At 40.8% G+C, this 23310-nt stretch overlaps 1 long non-coding RNA gene across 1 annotated transcript in view; it reads left to right on the top strand.

The window, feature by feature from the left end:
• The first annotated feature begins 11284 nt into the window (after positions 1-11284).
• The window catches only part of LOC128104499 (uncharacterized), a 54472-nt gene continuing 42446 nt past the window's right edge, over positions 11285-23310 (top strand). The window contains exon 1 of the long non-coding RNA XR_008216034.1: positions 11285-11375. This is a non-coding gene — a long non-coding RNA (uncharacterized LOC128104499). The remainder of the gene's footprint in view (positions 11376-23310) is intronic.

The following is a 23310-nucleotide window of genomic DNA, read 5'->3' as shown; positions in this document are numbered from 1 at the left end:
GTGAGTTCCAGGACAGCCAGGGCTACGTAGTAAGATCCTGTCTCAAACCAAAATAAAAATGTTTATGTAATGCTTGACATTTGCCAAGTGTGGTTCTAAACACGTCATTAATAACTCATTTTGACTCTCATAACCACCTGAAAATTACTGTTTTTATTTGTCTTTACAGGTGAAGAAACTGATGTAAGAGAGTTAATTTCTCCCCCCCCCCCCCCCCCCCGTGGGTACAGCAAGAGAGCCTCAGCCAAGTCCAAACTCCAGGAACATGGTTTGTACGTAAGTCCAGCACTTGACGGCTTTCACAGGAATGAAGGGGAAACGCAACAGCATTCTCTGTTCTCAGAACTCTATTGTCAAGGGTAAAATGAAATATAGTAAATCTTAAAATTATGTTCATATACTAAAGTATTATTTAAAATAAAATAATGTTAGATGTTTCTAAAGGATTGATGGGGCAGAGGGAGAAGACGACGTAGGAGGATGAACTGGGGCATTATGGTCATGGAAGCAGCAGATGGTGCAAGATAAGAGAGAGAATCCTACTGAGGAAGGTGTCCAGACCCAGTGCAGCAGAACACCAAAGCCAAGCTGAAACACCAGTGACTAAACTCTCCATGTTCAAAGCTGTCCTTTCTAACATTCCAGGCAAGTTAATGTTGCTACAGACACGCCATGCCTGTGCCCAGGTCATGGAAAACAATTCTATTGCCACTGATATCTCTTTCAAAGTGGGACGTTCTGTGCTGACACAGTTGTGCCTCTACAGGTAGGTCCGGACACTGGTTTGCCACTGCAGAGTTTTATGGTGGGCACTCAGTTCTTGTCCCCTGCTGTGTGATGCTCTGCTGCCAGAAGGCTCTCAGCTCTCAGAATCTTTAGAACTGCCTCCTCTGCTGCTGACCCTCACTCAAAGTCATGTATTTTCCGAGACTGACCAATCTGATAGCCTGTCAGTACAGTGGTCTACAGAGAGCCTGCTAGCTGCAGCCAGAATGCTGTTAAGGGAGGCGGAGGCCTTGGTGAGAGGACAGCAGAGTGATGCTTGATGACAGGTGGTGTCTGCACATCTCAGCCCACAAGGACTGTTCTACTCAACAAAATATTGGCAAACCGAATCTAAGAACACATCAAAAAAATTATCCACCATGACCAAGTAGGTTTCATCCCAGGGATGCAAGGATGGTTCAACAAACATATGAAAATCTGTCAATGTAATACACCATATAAACAAACTGAAAGAAAGAAAGCACATGATCATTAGATGCTGAAAAAGCCTTTGACAAAATCCAACACCCTCCATGAAAAAAGGTCTTAGAGAGATCAGGAATACAAGGAACATTCCTAAACATAATAAAGGCAATTTACAGCAAGCCAACAGCCACCATCAAATTAAACGGAGAGAAACTCAAAGCAATTCCTCTAAAATCAGGAACAAGATAAGGCTGTCCACTCTCCCCATATTTGTTCAATATAGTACTTGAAGTTCTAGCTAGAGCAATAAGATAACAAAAGGAGATCAAAGGGATACAAATTGGAAAGGAAGAAGTCAAACTTTCACTATTTGCAGATGATATGATAGTATACATAAGTGACACCAAAAATTCTACCAGGGAACTCCCACAGCTGATAAACTCCTTCAGTAAAGTGGCAGGATACAAGATCAACTCAAAAAAATCAGTAGCCCTCCTATACACAAATGATAAAAGGGCTGAGAAAGAAGTCAGAGAAACATCACCCTTTTCAATAGCCACAAACAATATAAAATACCTTGGGATAACACTAACTAAACAAGTGAAGGACCCTTTTGATAAGAACTTTAAATCTCTAAAGAAAGAAATTGAAGAAGATATCAGAAAATGGAAGGATCTCCTATGCTCATGGATAGGTAGGATTAATATAGTAAAAATGGCAATCTTACCAAAAACAATCTACAGATTCAATGCAATCCCCATCAAAATCCCAACACAATTCTTCACAGACTTGGAAAGAAAAATACTCAACTTCATATGGAAAAACAAAAGACCCAGGACAGCTAAAAGAATCCTGTATAATAAAGCAACCTCTGGAGGCATCACCATCCCTGACCTCAAGTTCTACTATAGAGCTATAGTAATAAAAACAGCTTGGTACTTGTATAAAAACCAACATACAGACCAATGGAATTGAATCGAAGACCCTGACGTTAATTCACGCACATATGAACTCCTGATTTTTGACAAAGAAGCCAAAACTATACAATTGAAAAAAGAAAGTATCTTCAATAAATGGTGCTGGCGTAACTGGATGTCAATATGTAAAATATTACAAATAGACCCGTATCTGTCACCATGCACAAAACTCAATTCCAAGTGGATCAAAGACCGCAACATAAATCCAGTTACACTAAACTTAATAGAAGAGAAAATAGTAAGTACTCTTGAACGCATTGGCACAAGAGATCACTTCCTAAATATAACACCAGCAGCACAGACATTGAGCACAACAATTACTAAATGGGACCTCTTGAAACTGAGAAGCTTTTGTAGGGCAAAAGACACAGTCAATAAGACAAAATGACAGCCTACAGAATGGGAAAAGACCTTCACCAACCCCATATCTGACAGAGGAATGATCTCCAAAGTATATAAAGAACTCAAGAAACTAGACATCAAAATACTGAACAATCCAATTAAAAAATGGGCTAAAGAGCTAAACAGAGAATTCTCAAAAGAAGAATCACAAATGGCTGAAAGACATTTAAAGAAATGCTCAATATCCTTAATCATCAGAGTAATGCAAATCAAAATGACTCTGAGATACCACCTTACACCTGTCAGAATGGCTATGATCAAAAACACTAATGACAGTCAATGTTGGAGAGGATGCAGAGCAAAGGGAACACTCCTCCACTGTTGGTGGGAATGCAAACTTGTACAACCACTGTGGAAATCAGTACGGTGGTTTCTCTGAAAATTGGGAATCGATCTACCTCAAGACCCAGCCATACCACTCTTGGGCATATACCCAACGAATGCTCAATCATACCACAAAGATACATGCTCAACTATGTTCATAGCAGCACTATTTGTAATAGCCAGAACCTGGAAACAACCTAGATGCCTGTCAACTGAAGGATGGATAAATAAAATGTATATATCCACAATGGAGTACTACTCAGCAGAGAAAAACAATGACAGCATGAAATTTGCAGGCAAATGGATGGAACTAGAAAATATCATCCTGAGTGAGGTAACCCAAACCCAGAAGGACAAACACAGTATGTACTCACTCATAAGTGGATTCTAGATATAAAGCAAAGAACAATCAGACTGCAACCCATAGAACCAGGGAAGCTATATAGCAGGGGGGACCCTAGGATGACTGTGGCTTATAATAAGTTTTGGTTTTACTCAATTACTTGGCAAGCCTCAGTGAAACATTTCACTATTAGGATAAGAATTTCTACTGTATCAAGCTGATAATATAAAAATAAATAAATTTAAAAAATGGGGGGAGGGACCATTCCAGAGTCTGAGCTTCTTCTGGATCAACTATTGCAACTATATCTTGCCCAATGCCTTCATCTGTCCAACAGTTACTTTTCTTCCCTTTCATAGTTGTTGATCTCAAAAACTCTAAAAAAATGTGTCACAGACACAGTTTCATCTCAGAGTCCCTGCAACAGCGTATTAGTTATTTTTGTGACACCATGACTTGCTGGAACAACTAAATGAAGACATGATTTAATTAAGAGCAATGGTTTCAGAACAATGGATCCATAGCTACTTGGTTCTGTGTGGTGTAAGCATGTGACAAAGCAGCTTCTTTACTTTTAGAATATGGGAACAAGAGAAAACAGAGGTATAGAAAAGATCCAGGGTAAAATATAGCCCTAAGGACATGCCCTCAGTGGCATACTTTACCCTGATAAGCTTATCTGCTACCTTTGCCACATCAAGAATGCCACTCTATTATGAATCCATCAGGGGATTCATTCACTCACTTATTAGGCAAGAGCTCTCATGGTCTAATTATCTGTAGAAGCATCTTTACATACATACGCACAGGTGTGTTCCACCTACCCTGATATCAAGCTGACAATCAAAATTCAAACTTAAGCAACATATATAAGAAAGCCAGTGGTAACAAATCTCTCTCCTACACCGCCTTGTAGTATATACATATTGATTTACTTGGAGATTCCAAGTTTCAGTAACCTTGACATTGGCAAAGGTATATTCTCTCTCAGTTATGCAGTCTAGGTGAACTTGGGCTGGCTAATAAACTTGACTATATATAAAAATGGTAGCAAGCAGACTCAGGCATGGATAGCACTTTGAGAAGAATATTGGTGAGCATATCATAAGACTTGCCACTGACTGATAAGCCAAGACAACATGGTCCTGACTATCTCCAGGGCAAGATCTACCTGAAAACTAAAATATTTTCACTATAACAAAAATAATACTAGGAATTATAGGAAGGGGCTTGTGAAAAAATACATTTTCTCTAGTTAATGTTTTTTGGGGGGGTTGATTTGTTTTATTTTGAATGGCAACAGCTACATAGACTACAAGTGTATTAAAAGAAGATTGACCAAATGTCAGCTTACCTACTTGTATGGGTTCATTGACAAGATGGAGGGCTGCTATCTTAAGAAGTGATTAAAAGCAACTATTTTTAGACCCTAAATTTAATGAGGACTTTTCTTTCTGTTATCCATTGTTCCCTGACAAGCTAATTCATTCCCAAGTACATTAAGCTGAATGAGATACCAAGAGGCCCCATGATAATCTGTCCCTATGCCAACTCCACAGGGAGTCTGTGCAGGACTCCAGGTTGGAGAATACTCTTTAGCGACAGCATAACACAGGCTTGATCACACTACTGAATACTGGGTAAAGTCCTAGAAGAAGGCTGGTAAGAAGCCAAGACAAGACCATCAGCACATGAAATCCTGCTCCACTTGAAGCCTCTAGGGACATGGAAAGGTATACACTCGCTTTTAAAATTCTACATGTGCACAAGGAGAGCCTCCTTATTCTCTGCCTTGTCACCTTTTCCATTTAGAAGCTTGTTACAGAAGCCAAAGTCCTAATGAAAACTGACACAGGAGCCTCATAGTAAGTTTAAACGTCTGTAGTCTAAATGTGACTGTTCAAAGAATAAGACAGCAAAGTATGGGAAAGCTATAAGGACATGGAATGAAATTGTCATGTCTTTTAAAAAGTAATGTGTGCCGAGGAAATGGCTCAGTCAGTTAAGTAATTACCTGGAAAACATGCAGACTCAAGTCCTATCCTTAGAACCCACATTAAAAAATTCCAGGGTTTGAGCCGGGCGGTGGTGGCGCACGCCTTTAATCCCAGCACTCGGGAGGCAGAGGCAGGTGGATCTCTGTGAGTTCGAGGCCAGCCTGGTCTCCAAAGCGAGTTCCAGGAGAGGCGCAAAGCTACACAGAGAAACCCTGTCTCGAAAAACCAAAAAAAAAAAAAAAAGTAAATAGGAAGCCAGAAATGTATGCTTCTAATCCCAGGACTCAAGAGGCTGAGACAGACGAGTCATAAGGTCAGCTCCAGCCTAGGCTCTACAAAGAATTCAGGTCGGCCTAAGCTACTTATCAAGACTCAGTCTACTCCTCCATCCCACCATCGCTACCACCCACACACAGGGCCCTTGTGTTTGTAAGAAGAAAGATGGTTGACCTAGGATCCCTCTCTCCAACTTCTGAGAGTGCAAGGGTGGGTGACAAGCTGACTCAAATCATAGTATTCTCATTTTTATTCCTGCTATATTACATTAGAAGATTCTCAGTGGATGTCTGAAACAACAATAATACAAAAATCCCATATCTCAGAGCCTTTTCCATGAGCACTTAAGCATGTGCTGTAGCTGTAACTTGAACAGTCTGAGGTGTGACAGCAAAGCTGGCTGTCTTTTTCTTTCCCCCCTGCACCATTTCACGGATAGAAGATTCATCCTTGCATAGACCTCAACAACCCCAGCGTGTGGTGTTTTTCGTGAGTCACGAATTCTCACTTTCTCATTTCAAGGAAGCGCTTTCTGAGTTCTGCTTTGCATTTCTGAATCTGCCCAGATCAGTACCACTGCACTCTAGGGTTATTATCAAATGGAGTGAGAGTGATAAGAACATGGACACTGTGGTGTTAAAATGGCTAGTCCCCTAACCAAGGTAGTGCTAAGTGGTTGAAGGTGAGGAGCACAGCATGGACACACTGGACATCCCAAGCAATAGAGAACAAGGCGTGCAAGCGCCTACTACTACTCACAACTGCACACAATTCAAGATATATGAATTGGTTGTTTCTGGGTTCTTCTGCTGTGTTGTTTCAGACCAGAGTTCATCAAAGGTAGCTGAAATCGGAAAACAGGAACCACAGAAAAGGGGGACTAGCTTACATACTGGTCTGTGGGAAGGTGAACACAAACAAACCAGCCCAAATGCGTGTTTGCTACAACTATAAATGTTCATGTTGTAAGTTCTGCCCTGCAGAATAACCGACTATGTGATTGGAATTTTCAGTAGCTGACAGAAGATTCCACATGAAAGGGCACTATTATAACCACCCAGAGGGTCCTAAAGGCTGGTCTATAGGATGTTAGAAGATATTTAAAAAAAAAAAAAAGTCAGCAAGTCCTTGGTCAAGTACTTTTGAGAAACAAAAGGCTGAAGGAACACTGGGATTTCTTACTGCAGAGGTCTCAGCTTCTGAAAAGCATGAATGGTCGCTCTAACCTTCTAAGAAAAAAAAGAAAGAGAGAGAGAGAGAGAGAGGTTCCCCTGTCTGTCTCCCACGGTCACTAGCATCTGTTTTACAGGGGACAATTTGGAGGGTTAGTCCCAAGGGCTGTATTTTGGGAAAGCTTATGATCATTTTTGGAAATCTAATCTTTTAAATGCTATAATTGTTTCCTAAATTGTTGGTATGCTCTACCCATATTTTAAATGTCTTGTTTCATACATTTTGTACACGTGTTCTTTTATTTGACAGTATTGTGGCAAACATTTTCAAAATTCAAATGATTGTTGACTAGCTCCACATCGGCACAGTATAATTCTGTGTGCTGAAGGCTAACACACTTGAGTGGTTCCTGGAAATTTCAGTATATGGATTCAAAATGATGTCAGGCTGTATCCACACACTTCTCAGGCTTTGAGTCAAGCAACTCTTCGGAACATGAATTAGTTAACTCTTGCTATCATTCCTTCACTGTAGTAAAAAGAAAGCCCAAACCCCCATTGTTCCTTTGATGCTGGAGCACACCTCGTGCCATGCAGCAGCTTGTGACACAAAATCCCTGGTGATGTCCGTCAACCGGTGGTGGGGCACTCTGATGCTCTGCTGAGAACAGAACCAAACAGCTTAGACTGAAAAGAATTGGCAACAGTAACAAATCTGGAGTAAGATGCTACTGCCTTGGCAGGAACATACGCAGGAAGCTATGTCAGGAGCATGCACTAATCACCTCATAAAGCCAGCAGGATGCTCCCGGAGTTTCTGATACAAAACAGAAACAGAGCTTTAGAGCAAGAAGCAGCTGGGGTCCAGAATTTGTGTAATTAATGCCCTCATCATAATCCTTAAACTGAGGGCGATAGCGTCAAAAGGAAGAGGGCTTACCAGAAAAACATTAAAGCTAATAATACTCCCAGTGTTCCGCTTGGCACACAGTGGGTTTTCTACGAACAGCCTGTCATTGGGTTAGGACATAAAAATGTAGGTAGCTGGCATGCTGTCCAAACACTAGTCATTTAGCAGGGCATGGTAGCATACACCTTTAATCCCAGCTCTCAGAGGCAGAGGCAAGTAGGTCTGAGTTCGAGGCGAGTCTGGTCTATAGAGCCAGCCAGAGATACACAGAGAAATGTTGTCTCAAAAAAAATTAGTAATTACAGAACTTGTCAACAGTCTTCAGACTTCCTTGGGTTGTTGCTAAACAGCAAACACTGGGAACTAGTCATCAAAATCCGACACCCTTCGGAGACGGTAGCAAATGGGAAGGAAACTATGGATGGAGTTCTAATTCAATAAGCCACAAGATCATTTCATTTTCTGAAGAGGACTCCAAGGTTCTCGCTGTCCCCATAAAAGCAGAAAATGACTGCAAAATCTTCCAGGGAGACTGACAGATGTGGTACAGGAATTCAACAAGTAGGAAAATAAAGTATGTGTGTGTGTGAGTGTGTGTGTGTGTGTGTGTGTGTGTGTGTGTGTGAGAGAGAGAGAGAGAGTGTGAATGAGTGTGTGTGTGTGTGTGTGTGTGTGTGTGTGTGTGTGTGTGTGTGTCTGCAACACAAATTGTAAAATATAAATTGCCCATGAAGAAGAAATCAACAGGAAAATCTCAGCCCAGGGCATCAGGCAAAACATCTTAGCTTTACATTCGAAGTATAATGACATCGGAAGAGATTCTCAGGGTGTCAAGTGGCCACTCGGCCTCATTTTCTCTGAACTCTTGCATCTGTCACCACTGCCACAATAAGATGCCAACTGTCCCCATAGAGGGCATACACAGCTACCTAAGACTCCACTCTGTTCCTGCTGTGTGGCATTCCATACATATTTTTCACCCTTAAGGCAGTGGGGGTAGAGTTAGAAAAAGAAAAAGAAAACTCTGTTTGCATCAAACTAAATCCCCTCTCATATCCTTAGGCTCCTCTTTCCTACAAAAGCACAATGCTTGCTGGTTTCAGATGAGAATCATTTTCCTTCCATGGAACATTAATACTTATCCTTGCCTGTTCATGTGTGTCACTATCTACTTGGACAGCACAGATCTGTGGCTGTATAATATTCTGCCCCCCACCCCACCACCACCCCCTGGGACATGAACTGTCTCCAAACCAGAAGCTTTGACCTTCATTTCAGCAGAGAACTATAAGAAATGCCATTTTCTTTGGGAGCTGTTAGACAATAAGACATCTTGTTCTGCATTGGCCTCTGGCTCCAGCCTGTCCTGCATGCCTTTAAATCACACACCCTGCAAGATACCGCCATAGACCCTTTTCTTTTCCTTCCAAAACCAGTGGTGGAAAATAATGCTAGAATGTTGTCATGTTCCTTCTGGAATGATTCACTGGTTTCTGGCCACCAAAGAGGACTCTGTCCCTAACCCAGAAATCCTTTAGGATGAGAAAGTATCTCTGTAAAGCGAGTCTATCCGTGCAGTCAAAGCCCCTCTCCGAGACATAGCCACTTCAGCTCAGTCAGGAGTGAGCACAGTCATAGAAGAATTTAACTGAAGTTGACACATTCTCATTAGAGTGGCTGAAACAAAAGCACATATGGATCTTTCTGAATCATTGAGCACACACTGATAAATTATATTCTCGTTTTCAGAGGCTGAGTCTCTGAGTGCCTGATCAGGTAAAAGCTGTCCCCAGTCCTGGAATGCTAGTATTCACCACCAAGAAAAAAGAGCGGGTAGGGGGGGGGGAGTCAATGGTCCGATGAGGGGAGTCAGAGAAGGTGACTACGGGCTGCTGAAGACCCCAGGACACATGGAGCTCGTTCCATGGAGTTAGTCTCCATGAAAGAACAGGAAGACACCAATGCTGAAAGCATGTTAAGAATGACATGGCGAAAGAAATGATATTATTTCATTCCATTCTCTGAGTTATTAGCAATCCCATCACTTTCTTGGGTTTGATTTGGACAAAGGAAGAGAAATGAGCAGAGTCGGGTGAGAGACGGCTGCTGGGACACAGGAACCTCCCCAAATACAGACCTACACTTGAGACCCCTCCGTCTAAATCTCAGAGAGAGCCTACATGAGGCCCGCTCTCCAGTCTCCAGCTCTGAACCACTCGGAATGGTGGGAGCCTAAATGGATTGAGGTGGAAAGACTTTGGGGGAAGTCCCGCAAACCTGTCGAAGGGTCCTATGCTATTGTTATGCCCCTACCCACCTCTGTACTCAGAGAGCTGCCGCTGGGACCTTTGCCCTGGGGAGCTGAGCCGCCAGGCTGCTGCCTATCACTCACTACACTAAGGACACACTATTGACCAAGCCAAATCCTTCTCATGCCTCATGGAGGAGGTGCGAGGGAGACGAGTGCCTGGCATTTTCAGTCTCCCTGGGGAAGCAGGCAAGTTCGGACACACAGCAGCATATCACCTTAGACTGCAGCCACTTCCTACCAAAAATGAAAGGAAAGGAGAAAGGGAAGGGAAGATTCTGGGCGGGGCACATGTTTACAACAGAACATTCAACATTTGTGGCAAAATGCAATATGAACCGTTTTCTATAGAAAAGACCCTGCCTATGTGCATCACTTTTAATGTCCTCAAATCCTGCCTCCCCTTCCTAGGCAGCTAACCTTGGAAAAGTTAAAAAAAAAAAACAAACTGGTAATTCTGAGACCCTTCAAGTCCCCAGGGAAACCTGTCTACAACATTATCCAGCTTCCTCTGTATATGAAAGTTTTACATGGTCTTTTATGTAAACAAAATTGTATAAAAATGACTGAACTACTCCAAAAGAAGAGGAAGAAAGGAGGGCAAAGGAAAGCTACTGGTGATTTCCAGAAGGCAATAAAGAAAGCAACCTCAAAACTCCTGATTTTCTCCTACACACACACACACACACACACACACACACACACACACACACACACACACACACACACACACGTTCTCTTTTCTCACAGCTCCTAATTTTTGTTCTTCTTGTAAGCATACTTTAAAGGGAGCCCTGCAGGAAAAAGACAACAGAAATGAGTCTAAAAATCCTCTTCAGAATCATGACACAGAAAATTTTATGGTTTATAAATGGCAGAATAGATGCCTAAAGTAACATGACTATAGAACTTGTAGAGAAGGGAACAACCATAGTGAAAATAAAAACAAAAGCATCTCCTTAGTCTATTCTTAAGGCTGCTCCATTGCCAACCCCCGAGAAATTGAATTCCTGCTGGTCTTGCTTCCAGACAGAACATAAACTACATGATCCCCGAAGTTCCTTTCAGTGAAGCTCGGGCATGAGTTGTTAACTCCACACACAGCTGAGCCCCCACACTGATGCAAGCAGAAAATTGGGCAAATTTCAGAGGCTTTAGTCTAACCTTTTCAGCCTAAATCCCCACGACTTTAATAGCTGCAGAGAGAGCTCACTTGCAGGCTGGGAGCACAGCTAAGCAGGGAGGAGGTGCTTGCCTATGATGCCCAAGCCCTCAGGACTGCTCCTCTACACTGCGGGAAATGGAGAAAAAGAGTTGACTTGAATTATTTGCTATATGTGTTGGTGGAGCGTTTGTTTGATTTTTTTTTTTTTTTTTTTTGCAGAAAGATAAAAATCACATAACAAAAACACAAACAAGAATTACTTTGAAGATGACCAAAGTTCTATTGTTATGGTCCTGTTTCCAGTGGTCAGGTAAGGAAGAAATATATAAATCACATAGTTTATTGTGACTTGGCTGCTCAGTGATGTGAGGTCTTCAAGTCGACTGTCTGGTGAGTGTTGATCTAGTGCAGCACAGCAGTTGATTCTTGCAAAACTGTTCTCCACACCTGGAAGGGGGTATGTAAGGAACATTAGCATCATCTCTGCTTCACTGCAACACCCAGAAGGTCTAGACCATCTGTTTTGGAAGCTGACCTTCATAGTGGCAGAATAGAACCTTCAGATTTGAAAATGTGTACAGGGACTGGAAAGATGGCTCAGTAGTTAAGAGCACATAAGACCCTTACAGAAGGCCAGAGTTCAGTTCTCAGCATCCAATTTGAGGCAGTTCACAATGACCTATAACTCCAGCTCCATGGGGTCTGGCATCCTTTTCTGGACATTGCAGGCCTTGTACTCACATATACAACCCCAGTTTATAAACACAATTAGAAATAAAAATAAGTTCTTTAAAATATTTTTAAAAGAAAATGTATATAAATAAATTTGATTGATATCAATTAGTCCTAACTACCAAATAAATAGTCAAAAAAAATATAATTAGTCAATTACTATACGTTACTACATGGCAAAAAGTCCATTCTGGGTATGGGATTATTCACCCAATTGCTCTCTGTCTATAATGATCTTAGTCAAGAGAAGCATGTCCCCATGGCACTGACCTTGTTCCTACTCCTGTTTATATGTATTCATTTTGCATTTTTCGATCATGGTGAGTGCTAGTTTCTCTACTTTCTGGGGATGTCATTAGTATGTCACATAAAGAGCTCAGGTTTTTTATAAGCAATTGCCTCAAGTTTAGACACCAGAGTAAAAGCATTTAGCTTGAGAAACCTTGCTGCAGTGTAGAAATTGCCAAGGTGATGGCTTTCAGGCTTCTCAGGAGAAAGTGACAGAGATCGTCTCTAAGAGACCATCACTTCACATATATTCTGACTACTCTGTGATCTTCAGACATTCATATCCTATGTGGAAGCCTGGGACTGGGCAGTCTGGGGTTGTGGCTGGCGCTCAAGTAGCACTTATGGAATGATGTCCATTATTACTATTTTTTTTTTACAATGTCCTCTCACAGAGAGGTAGAAAAAAGTTAATGGAAATGCATAGACTTGTTTGGAAAATAAATACCTTCCAGTTGAATTTCTGCCTAAAGGATTGTCTGTTATCTCAAATACTTTTTCTGAATAGTTTTCTGTCTCCAACCAAAACAGCTTCTGGGTAAAGGACTCATTTGCACTAAAAAATGATATTCAATGGGTTACATAAGAACATATTTGTCTCATTAAAAAGTGGGATTTTAAAAATGAAAATATAACGAAATAGTAAATATTAAGGGTTTATTACACAAGGCTGTAGGTGTATAACTAGGTCACTGACCAATCAATGAAGTTTGTCCAGGTAACCTACTTAGGTCTTCAGGACTTTATAGAGAAAGGCACAAGAACCAGGCAAATGGATGCTGCCTATTACACGTGCAATGTTGCAAAGGAGGGTAATTTGAAATGTGTCTGAACTTTACTCTGAAGGTCTATATCTAAAACATTGACAAGTCTACTTAGTAAACAAGATAATGACTGTAAAAAAAAAAAACTAATAGATCATGTAAGAACACTGGGGGAAATAGAGAGTAAAGAACATTTAAAAAGGAGGGGGGTGTTAAAGCATGAAATGTAAGCATAACTAGGGATAAAGGAGTAGTGTTCAGACCAGGGATGCACTTGCAGTATGCCTGAACCAAGAAGTTACAAGTATGTTAGTCATGGAAAATAAATCTTTTGCCAGCAAGCATAAAGAAAGGAGCTCATTTGAGGAAGAGCGAAGACAAACTTTATATTAGGGTCTAAACTAATACAGCCTGAGCACATGGCCCAGCCTTGAAGTCTCAAAATACCTGGCACAACCAGACACTGTGCAACTGTGAAGGGACACACTACCTGAGAACTGAGCTTGTCTGAAGCAGTTCAGCCTAAATCTATGTAATTTTGTGAACAAAATTACAGCTACAGGAATTATAGTGGACTGGGTAACAAGACAGTCAACACCATATTGGCCGAGAGTGAAACATGGCAGTCTATGGATGAATGACTTAATTTCCCTAATATACTAATGGCATAAATGGCAAGAAGTGGGGTAGGAGATGGAATATGTTTTTAATAATAAAAAGAGTTACCTTATTAAACACAGCATGAAAATTTTGTCACACACACACACACATCTTCAAAAAACATAATTTGAGGAATTCAAATATTGAAATATTGTCTGGGCTTAAATAAACTGAAAACATTATTGTCTGCTGAACTACTTGTGACAGCAGCTGGTGGTTATCCTTCTATAAAAGAAAAATGCATGAAGCAATTCTCTCTCTTAAGAAGCCCACATTCACAGTTGGATGTGTGAGGCCCTCTCCTTTACAGCCCTATTAATACCCATGCATAAATCTATATTAAAATAATTTCTTCAAAAACTTCATCTTTGCTTTATAAAAAAATAAAATGAAAATCAGTGGGAGACAGCCATGGCATGTCTAGAAGACTATGTTTCACAACACTCCACCCCATCTTCTGGCCCTTGCATTCTTTATGACTCCTCCTTTGTGATGATACCTGACCTTAGTGGTGAAAGGTTTAATAGAGATGTCTTGTTTAGGACTGAGAATCAACACTATTTTTGTTTTGTTTTGTTTTCTGTGGCTGTCCTGGAACTCACTCTGTAGGCCAGACTGGCCTTGAACTCAGAGATCTGCCTGTCTCTGCCTCCTGAGTGCTGGGGTTAAAGGCATGTGCCATCATGCCTGACTGGGCACTCAGACTTTTACATTCAGCACTGGGTTGGTTACACCTTTCTATTTCCTGCTGCCCAGTGCAAAAGAAGTTTCTCAGTTGCACTAACTGGACTTATTGTATTATTAAAACAAAACAAAAAAGATATAACATTAGCAGAGAATACCTTTAGGGAGATGTGAGAGCTAGATATTGGGACTAGAGATTATTTATATTTTATTTTATACATGCATAAAATTCACAAAACAAAGAAAAATTCAAATATAGTGAGAGAAAGATCTTATTAATAGAAGTACAGCCTGAGGTATTAGGTATGAAGCAATAAGTACTTTAAAATATTGCAGGAAAAGACTAGAGAAATGAAGAGTGATTAGCAAATTATTAATAATTGAAGAGGTCAAGTAAGTACATTTTTATTAAATAATGCTATTTATACTTAACTGTTAGAAAGCTTCCATTTAAAATAAAACAATAGCAAAGTTTACTGACACATGAAGCAATTGATCACAAAGCTTTTAAATTCTGTATATAAGATATTATAAACAAAATTGTAACTATAATATGGAGAAGTGGTCTCTAGTTGTGTGATTCAATCGTCTAACTTTGGAGATAGCAAAATACCGCATTCTAGTAGCTCCTTGGGCCTAGCTGATCCATTCACCGATCTTCAGCATCTCTAAGAAAGAATGCTTATAACCATCCTCTCTTGAAATGTCAAAGTGAACCTTTCTAATCGCTCCATGATAAATGTACTTATTGTGTCCTAGTGATTTTATGACAAGACGAAGAGGCTCTGGGAAAAATGAACTGCTTTTGTCCCTAACACACTATGATAAATTTGAAGCATTTCATCAGATGCCACCTGAAAAGGTGTGTCTTCAGAAAGGAGATATTTCCAGTACTATTCGTCTCCATATTATCCCTGAATACCAGTGAATAATCAGACTTGGCTGTTGCATTCAGTTCAATGTGTTCAATACTAAAACGCATATGAAACACTAAGAAATAGTTATCCCTGCAAAAAATATAAGAACACTTGCACCATCTAGATGGGTACCTGAAACCAAAAAGGGTTGGAAATTTGGAAATGACTATAGTAAGGCTCTGAAATTGGCCACAATCAGGATGTTAGGTTTATTATTCTATTTCCTGTTACTGAAACAAAATACCAGATGAGAGGTAACTTGTGAGGAAAACTGATTTATTTAGCTCACAGTTTGAGAGCTGAAAGTCCAAACAACAGGATGCAGGTTCTAACAAGGACTTCCCTTGGCTGTGTCTAGTCATAGCAGACGGTATCATGGAAGGAGTGTATGTGAGCTGGAGAGATCATGTGCTGGGCCAAGAAGCAAAGAGAAGTGAGGAGCTAGGATAGCTCTCTTATCATAGTCACTAACTGGTAACCCACAAAAGCTACTTTTATCCCTAGGACAGTACCCCAATGACCCAGGGCCCTCTCACTAAATCCATCCTCTTATCTTAATATTAACACATGTGCAACACGTGCACTATGCTTTTAACACATGAATCCTTAACAAACTCATACTTTTATCCAAACAAGAGCACTGGGGATACATCATCAGTAATAAGCATTAAGACATAATGACATGATGCCAAGAGAAAGATATTCCTATTTGATGTAGACAAATAATGGCTACTGAGACAAAGATGAAGTGATGTGCTGACATTTCCAAAAAAAAGCAATGGAGAAAAAAAGTATGTAGCTAGAGTTTTCCTGCCTGGCCCACAGTCAGGACAAATCTCTCTCACCCACCAGTCCCACAGCCCCTCAGACCCGACCAAGTAAACAGAGAGACTTATATTGCTTACAAACTGTATGGCCATGGCAGGCTTCTTGCTAACTGTTCTTACAGCTTAAATTAATCCATTTCTATAAATCTATACCTTGCCACGTGGCTCGTGGCTTACCGGCATCTTCACATGCTGTTTGTCATCGTGGTGGCTGGCAGTGTCTCTCTGACTCAGCCTTCCACTTCCCAGCTTTATTCTCCTCCTTGTCCCACCTACACTTCCTGCCTAGCCAATGGCCAATCAGTGTTTTATTTATTGACCAATCAGCAACATATTTGACATACAGACCATCCCACAGCAAAAGTACATGATCCTTAAGTGCCTCAAAGGCTTCTTTCAACACAAATTGTGTGGAGGGTGTTGGAGATAACCTACATAAAAGTTCCCAAAGACATTCTTCATGTCCTTAGAGATGCTACCCTCTAACTCAATCTAATGGAGTATGTTTTATCATAGGCTCTGTGTTTAGGAAGGTGTAATGACTGAATTTCTACAGTATTCTGCTAATGTTCAGCCTCCTATTAAGTGGGCATCAATAGCTGATCAAACAGAGATGGCACCACCTATAACCTAAGTCATATAAGGTAATACAGAACCTGTCACAGGGTGACTTAGAGCATCTACTCTAATATTTTGTACCTGCAAGGGATAATTATTTTTAGGGAGAAAGAATTTCCAATTTTTCACTAAAAGCTTGTATATTCTTGGAAACACATCTAAGGCTTGTTACTATTTCTCATGACTTATATCAAATACCCCAAATTTTGCCTTCTGTCAACCAAAACAACCTCATAAAGGCAGTAAGTCACAGTCACTGTAGTGTAGCATTTCCTCAGAATTGAAGCATTCCATCCCAGAGTGAAGCTCATCAAAGACTGAGGAAGTGAACAATTCACAAGTCTTAGGAATTTCCTGAACCTTACAGGATTCATAAGACATCTTCTACCACAAGGTTATACAAACAGTAGGGATTGTTGGGAAGAAAAGAGATTTTTTTTCAATGGCTGAGCTGCCTGGAGCGAGTCTTCAACTTGTTGGGCTACCTGTGAGTCATGCAGGGAGCTTCCAGTATATAGTTGTTGTGAGTCATTACCCATTACTGAGGAGAACTTTCTGGTGATGCAGCTGTAACCCCTCACCTATACTTCCAATAAAGAAAGTAATCCAATGCAATTACTGGTTTACCAAGTTGAACCTTGGTGAAATCATTACTTTGATCTATCATTGGGAAAGGGTCTGTGCTAAGGAGATATTTGTTTATGCCTCCCTAGGAAAATTCTCACCATAGTCATTCTGAGCATTTCTTGAGCATTTGTTAGGTTCAAGCGGTTTGTTCTATCTTGTGTTCAAAGAGGTTTGGATATGAAGTGGGAAAAAGTATATGTCTTTCTACCTGAGAAATTCAGTCTCTTCCTAAATGGCAAAAGTATCATGTCTTGTCAAATTTTAACAGAACTGGCCTTTCATTTACAATTACCCTGCTATGGTATATTTCAGAGCCATGTCTTCATTGCACTGGTGAGAACATTCATTGGTGACATCTGTCACTTGGAACTTTTCCCTTAATAAAATTTATTGTAAACACATAAAACTAGGCTATTGCTTCAGGACATCTGGCATATGCAATCAATGCCTTTGCAAAGAACTGAGGGGAGGGGTGCAAAAGCACACTTACAAGTTGTGTGCTAGGTTGAGATCACTTTCCCCTTTGTCTAAAACAAAGTGAGCTGCATACAGTCCATAGGTCACCAATGCTTTGTGGGAAAATCCATCTCTGAAGAGTGCTTGAATATTTATCCTGACACAGATTCCACAGATTGACCAACAACCTCATGTGAAGGAAATTTCTCAGGCTGTTCCATTAGGAATAATTGTGTTGGAAGACTGCCCCTTGCTTTAAAGAGGGCACATCCATTTACTGAGGCAAAGGAGTCCCAGATTGATCTGACCTAGTTGTTTTGTGGGTTTGGATGCTGCTGAGTAAGCCAATGGTGTTTCAAGTTGGTGCTGTTTTGGACAGAGTCAGAGCTTCGTGGGGTGCAGATTTTCCTCAGCAAGCCAATCATGACTGCAAAAACAAGATTAGTATCAACTATGTGGAGTGGTAACTTGTCTTGACTGCACTGACCTAATGAAGATCTGTCATTAGATTGTTCAAACATCTTTCATGATTGAATATCTGACTTTAAAAGAAATGGCTGAACCATCTCCTGAATTTCACTAGCATTCATCTGTAGCAATCTGTGGTGTTTGTAGTTTAAATGCAAAAAGAAAAGAAAAATCACTTCGATGTTTCATGCAAGGCTGCTTCTAGAACAAAATTAATAATGACTACAATTTTCAGAACTGTGCTCTCATGCGGTATAGACTAAATCTGACTAATTTAATTCCCTTGCACTGATGGCTTGAAATATTGCAGGAGAAATACTCAAATTGCCATGACTATGGAAGAACCATCCAGCTCTCTGTTTACCAATCTCTTTTAAAGGATGCCCACTAAGATTATTCTTGGCTCAATGATGTGTTTGCTTTCCTCCATAAATCTAGTGCTGTTTTCCTGGATTCACCCTTTATCATTTTTGGTAAATTCTAATTGGCTCCCACTGAGGCTTGGCAGCTACCAATCTCATCATATGCCTGTTTAATTGACCCTGGGGCTATTAACAAAGTGTTCACTGTTCCGCTGTGCACTGGAGGGTAGCTGTATCTATTCCTTTCTCCTGTCATAGCTGTTGGGCTATTAAGACAATCCTCACTTGATTGATTTTGTAGCAGCATTGTTTTGTATGCTGGAAAGCAATAATGCTTCACCAACTTCATATCTTCTGCTAATGAAAATATGATATGATCTAAGATAGACTCATGCTTATACACACGAATGAATGCTTGCCAGCCTGTCCATTTGTGGAGCAAATTGCTTATAACACTGGACACTTGTAGAGATATACTGCAATGAAATTATTGTGTGATAAACCCTTCCATCCTTCCAAAATGAGCTTTTAATCAGTTTTAAAAATCTGTAATAGACCTTTTTTTCAGATGTTTAATGGGTAAGTTTTAAATAACTTGGATTCTTGGGAAACTTCAAGACATTTGAATACAACCTTTGTTTCTTTAAAAACAAATTCATTAGAGGAAAAAAATGCACTCCATCATACTGTTGACCTGACTTCAAAGAACCAACCCCCTGGCAATAATTTGGAAAAAGGTAAAAATATATAGTTTCAAGAAGCATTTAACCTATAAGATTTCCCTGGCTTAAAGATATTCTCTTTAATCTTGTCATTCAGGGTTAACGCTGAGCACTGTGGCTTCCTCGCATTGTAGCATGAACCTGTGGGTTCTAGCTCTGATGTGGGCAAATGCACAAAAAGGCGGGACAGATGGAGGAGCAGCATGGGTAGAGCCTCTGCTTAAACCAGAGGATGCCACGGGCAGATGGGAGGATATATCTTCAGCTGACCAAGGGGAACACAGCATACTGTGACCATGACATTGTGAATGAGCCCAAAGGCCAAATGGCAGGTGTCGATAGCCTAATCTGCTTTCTACTGACAGGAGTGTGGGTGATAAAGTGGCAGTGTCCTGCAGACAGCACAGACAGGCCCTTTCCAAGCAGCTCAGAACCATTTGTTCATTTCAGTGGGTTTTTTCTCTTCTTTTCCACACTATTTATCAACTTTCTGTCACATCTCATAGTTCTTCTATTTTCAGTGTTCAAACCACTGGAGACCTGTCTAGCTGGCTGGCTGATGTATAGCCGGGATACAGCAACTTTGGTGCCAGCTGCTCCAACATTTGGTAACAGTAGGGGGCCCATAGAACATCCTGTGGCATGTCTCCAGCAGCTCTACCCCCCACCAATGTGTCCTTCAACAGCAGTAACAACTTACTGAACACCTACCATGTGTCAAAGGCTTTAGTTGGTAAGGCCTCACAATGAAGAGGGTCAGCTACCCTCTGCCCCATACAAGCCAGTGTAATGTGTTCCCTGGTGGCAGCTATGACTGGGGACTCAAGTTCTCTCCTAGCCGGACGTGCTCTCCTACAGAGCCATATCCCTAGCCTAGGTGGTTCCAGTGGGAAGTCTTTGCAGAGGAAGGTACCCTGGGATGCTGATCTGGCACTCAGCCAATACCACCTTACTATGTGAAGGCTGAGGGAGACTCGAAGCTTTCTCTGATCTCAGTGTTTAATGCAAGCCATTTGCTCTCTATAAAACTCAAGAACTTTTATTCACTGTCTTTCAGTAGAAAGAGAGTTTTCACATTTGCTGATCTACCTGCCCCATCCTTCCCCTCCTCCTCTTCCCCCTCTACTCCTGGGAAATGGAGCAGAGGTACAACCTGCACATCTCCCTCAGATTGGCCTCCAACTTATACTACTGCAAAAGTGACTACAGGCTCAATTGCTTGTCTCGTTGTCCTACCTGACCGGATACCTAGAAGCCTTTTATGGGCCTTTCTGAAGCTCTGCTATTTGGGGTAAAAGTTAAAGGTTGTTTAGGAGGCTGGAGAGATGTCTCAGTGGTTAGGAATGTGGACTGCCTTTGCAGAGGACTTCAGTTCAATTCCTAGCACCCATGGTGGGCAGTTCACAACTCCAGTTCCAGCGGGATCCAACACTTCTATCTTCCACAGGCACTTGTCCTCACATACCCGTACACAGAGACAAGCAGACATAATTAAGAGTTACTAAAGACTGTTTGAAATTAAATGTTATGGGTGCAGAGGATCTAGTCCAGAGATGCCTACCCAAGAGCTGGACAAGTATCAGATCTATTTGAGGGTAAAATCCAGGGTTGCTGCTATTATTTGAATCTACAGTGTCCCGCAAAGTGTCATGTGTGAAAGACTTGTTCTCTGGCCTGGCACTAATGACAAGTAGTGGAATCTATAAGAGGTAGAGCCTAGTGGAAAGAAGCCACGGGGGAGTTGCTTGCATGGAGGTGGGGCCTTATGCCTTTATTCTTGTGTTTTTCTTCCTACCTGCCCATGAGGTAAGCATCTTTTCTACTAGCCACTCTCCACCATTTCATGAGGCCTCACCATAGACCCAGATACAAGGCCAACCAGCCATGCACTAAGACCTCCAAAACCATAAGCTCAAATAAACCACTCCTCAGCTTTCTTGTCCCAATGTAAAAACATTAGCATAGTTGCCAGCCAGCAATGTAAGCTGGCTGATTCCTATCCTCTGACCATGTTCATGACTGGCTCAGAGCTGGACATATCACCGATGACCCTACAAGGTTCTCCCCGAGTCTCCTTTACTAGAGCTGCCAAGCAAGAGTGCTCTGATGTACAAGCGGCTCCAGTTTGGTGGAAATTTGTGTGTGTGTGTGTGTGTGTGTGTGTGTGTGTATGAGACACACGGAAAACTGAGTATGAACTCAGCCATGCAGGCTATCTCTTTGTAAACTTTTGGATACAAAAGCTTATTGTCTGCTCTTTAAGTCTTATCTCTGTCAAGTCATTTGCTGTCAATCTAAAGGGTCTTTTCTAGCATTTGGAGGGTGCTTGCCGATGTATAAATCGAGATACAGGGTAGATATCAACAACCTTCAGTTTCTTTCCAAGTCTCCCATGGTATTCCCACTCTCTAGTTTTCTGAGATTATTACATGACTTGTCTTATTTCACAAGACATGGCAATAGAAAAATTGATCACTTGATACTGCTAAATTAAGGCCTAGTCTTGTGGCCAAGATCTATCATCTCAGCTGTGGGGAAGGCTGAGGGAAGGGGATTGAAATTTCAAGAAGAGTCTAGGTTACAGAATGAGTTCAAGGTCAAACTAGGAGACCTCATGAAGCCCTGTCTCAAATCTTTTTAAAAATCCAAAAGAGGGATCAGAGTAGAGCTCGGTGGATGAGTGCTTGCCTGGTATGCACATAGCCCTAGGTTCAATCCCCTTTACTTACAAAAGAAACATAAAAGATTATTTCAAACAATGTTAGTAAGCAAATTTTAATCCTTAGTCACCCAGATACACCCTATGAACCAACTGAACCAATCCCATCACTATAATTTTGGTTCAAAACCATTTAGAATGTTCTAAATATTAGATGATATCAATCCCATATTATAAGTATGTGTGATGAATAATTATATATGGGCATATCAAATTTGATTGATAAAGTAAAACATTGACACATCATTCAATTTTTAAATAAATTGTCAGTATTTCACATCATCCATATCACAACTCACTATGACTCATATGAATTCTGACAATTGTGGGCGGGGGATGGGTATTACAAATTTTTTCATACAATATATTTTTGCTATGGTTTGGTGGTTTTTATCTTTTTTAGGGTTTTGTTTTGTTTTCCTGATAATAGTTTTTTAATGAGAAAGCAGTAAATGGTACTGCAGACAGCTAAAGTTGAGCACAATCCACAGCCCAGCCTAGCAGTGTCCTGTCCCATAGGGTATTTATTTATTGTCATCCATCTCAGGTAAGAACTCAGAATGAAAGTTTCGAGGAGCTGCCCAGTGACAGAAATGGATCTGTGAAGACCTACAGCCTTGACATTAAATCCTTACTTCAGAAATGCCAAACAACAGAGACCATCCCCCTCTCCATTTATTTCTAGTGTTTTTTTTTTTTTGCAAAACCCATGTTAGGGATGTGTGTATGTGCAGTCTGCCAAACAAAGAGAAATTGTTATAAACTCATATTTTCAATAACCAAATGATTGCAGGCACTTCATTAACTCTGAGCCAAGCATTATTATTGTCACTTAGCCATCTTTGATGTTATTCTGCAACAGAGCATTTCTATCTGGCAACTTGTTTCTCCTTAAATTGAAAGGAGAAAAAAATCTAACACATTACTAGAATGATTTAACACTTGATAGCTCTCACAGAAGCAGCAGAGAGCATGCGTGAGAAGTGCCCCGACATTGCACAAACATGATCCTAAGGGTTCTGACTTCAACATATAGAACATTAGTAAATTTTAAGAGAAAGGTCTCAGAAGTATTAAGTGTCCTTGCTCAACAAAAAGAAAAACAAGCCTTTTGAGGTCTTTCAGCCCAGTTTTGAAATATTTTCTTCCCAAACCTGAAAGTCCCATTATGCGATAAATTTTCTCACACAGGGCTATGTTTCATTGGCCTGCTCAGATTCTCTGATACGCTTGCCTTCTTCCTGCTGCTGCTAAAGGTCAAGCAAACAATTGTCCCAGGTGTGCTGGTTTTCTGTTTTTCTCCTACCATATGTCTGAAGCATTCACTATAGAGGCTAGATGATGGAAACAAGAAATAGAGAGAGTTAACTTGCCGCCAGTGCAGGGCTCCCAAGATTTAGC

Source organism: Peromyscus californicus, unplaced genomic scaffold (assembly GCF_007827085.1).
Source record: "Peromyscus californicus insignis strain IS unplaced genomic scaffold, ASM782708v3 Scaffold_8__1_contigs__length_139910024, whole genome shotgun sequence".
NCBI lineage: Eukaryota > Metazoa > Chordata > Mammalia > Rodentia > Cricetidae > Peromyscus > Peromyscus californicus.
The sequence above is the reverse complement of the archived record's forward strand: the minus strand, read 5'-3'. Positions and strand labels throughout refer to the sequence as shown.